Source organism: Pteropus medius, unplaced genomic scaffold, assembly GCF_902729225.1.
Source record: "Pteropus medius unplaced genomic scaffold, Ma_sr-lr_union100, whole genome shotgun sequence".
In the NCBI taxonomy this organism is placed as follows: Eukaryota; Metazoa; Chordata; class Mammalia; order Chiroptera; family Pteropodidae; genus Pteropus; species Pteropus medius.
Genome location: NW_024344240.1, coordinates 2,228,052 through 2,230,497, shown reverse-complemented (window position 1 = coordinate 2,230,497; position 2,446 = coordinate 2,228,052).

Here is a 2,446-nt window from a genome sequence, read left to right as displayed (position 1 = left end):
GCGCGTGTGTGTGTGTGTGTGTGTGTGTGTGTGTGAGTTAGAGAGTTCAGAACTGGACAAGGACAGAGCAATTGAAAAGACCAAGTTAAAAAGTTTATATTTCAATGGGGGAACATGTAGAAAAAAACCACTGTGTTTAAAGTGGAGTTAAGTAAGATAAGGTCAGAAACTAGAGGCTGCAGAAATAAAATATTTCTAAAGGAATACTGCAATGTTCAGGAAAAAGGATTATAACTTATCTTTCTTTGGCCAAACTCAAAGATCTTACAAGATGGCATGTGCTCCATGTATTACTTTATAGATGACCCTGGCTAAATGTTACTTTCATTAAATTGAATCCAAAAGCCTAAGGACTAATCAACATCCCTTAGTGGTGATGGTAATTACGGTCATCATCAATACATTTTTATTAAATAGCACAGAGAGTCTGGCGCCATTCTAAAAACCAAATAGAAGTAACCAAGCAACCATAGAGAATTTGAACTGACTGTGCCAGGTAGAAGGCATTAGCCACTTATCATGTTAATCACACAACCACTTCAAGCTGTACGTGCCAAGAATTACCAAGGTTAATACTAAGCCTTTTGTATAAGATAAGCCCAAGCTGACTGTGAACCTGGACAGAACAGGAGTCCAAGGATGTCAGAGTAAAGTCCTGAGCCCACTGTGGAGGACAGCTAGACTTAACTCAAACTCCAACTCATCTCTCAGAGCATCTGGATATGCATGATGTTTTGCCTGGGCTGCATAGTTAGGATCCTCTACAAATTAGAAAAGATCTCTCATAATAGGAAGACAATGCCTGGGGACAGGACCCTCCCTTGAAAATAGGCCTAGAACTAGGTAGGGTCTTGGAGACAGGAAGGGACTTTAGGACTGGCAGACAGGATTTTTCCCATAGTGAGAGTCTATTCTACTCAGGCTGCTTGAGGGGCTACAGACAGACCTCTGCAACCTCTGTGAGGTACTTGAGAAGGAAATTCAGAGTATATTCTCGGTAAATGTCTGCCGAGCAGAATTTTGAAAGGGTTGATTCAATTCTCTTTATTTCTCAAAAAGAAAATAATTATGCTTTTTCACTATTAATCGTCTTCTGGTCTACATCGAAAACAGAATTCCTACATGTATTGGTTTATTTTTTAAATTGTGACTTTTTATTCCTCAAATTACATTTTATTAATAATTAAAAAATTGATTATATATAAATATAGTATATAGCCTAGATATAGATGCTATATTACATACAGTATAGAAGCTGTAGATATATTATCTTATGACTGACATAATATGTAGAATGACTGTTTGACAACCATCATATAAACTTCTTCACATGAATATATATCTAGATATAAACATAGTTTGCTGTATCTTATGTATATTATGCTGTACCATACTTAGTATTTTATATAGATAGATACACACACATGCATACACTCATACATAGTAGTTTTATATAATGTTAGTCTAATAGCCTTTCGCATTTTGAATTATTTCAAGGTCAGGAAGAAATAGGAATAAATTAATGTCTTTGAGCCCTAAATTAGAAGAAAAAGACATCTTGGGTTGCTAGCTCATATGGCAATGTTATGATTAAGAAAATATTTAAAAAAAAAAAATAAGACCTTGAATTTCAATGCCTTCTTAACTGTGAAACGTTTTAAGTGTTCAGAAATGACATTATTTCTAAAGCTCATGCCCAATAAGCAGAGCATAGTCATTACATTGTCCTTATTAAGATACTAGAAAATATTGTCCTGGGAAAGGCAGATAAATGAGGGACTACTGAACAAAAATAAAACATGTCTGGATAAGAAACTAATTACATACAACGATGTAGAAAAATGAAGCTTCTACTTCTAGAAAAGAGGAGAAGCCAAAGTTAGTCTAATCTACACTAATTAGGGTACCCACCACATTCTAACTCTGCTGCTTTGAAAGGAGATCTTTTCTAAAATTTATTTTTAATTATAGTCGACATATAATGTTATATGAGTTTCAGGTGTACAACATAGTGATTCAACATTTATATACTTTGCAAAGTGGTCACCACAATAAGTCGAGTAACCATCTGTCACTGTACATAGTTACTAGATATTATTGACTTTATTCTCTATGTTGTACATTACATCCCTGTGACTTATTTTATAACCTGAAGTTTGTACTTCCTCTTCCCCACCTAACCTCCCACCCGCTTCGCCCCTGACGACCATCAGTGTGTTCTCTGTATCTGTGAGTTTGTGTCTGTTTTGTTTTGTTTCTTCATTTGTTTTGTTTTTTTTAGATTACACATATAAGTGAAATCAGACAGTATTAGTAGCCTTTCAGAACTCTTCCCGCATTCCTGCCACAATTCCAACCTAGCAATCATGAGGAGAAATCGAATGCATGCTTGCATAAGTGAATTAGTGAACAGTCTGAGCTTGGAGGTGGAACGCCAGTCAGGCCT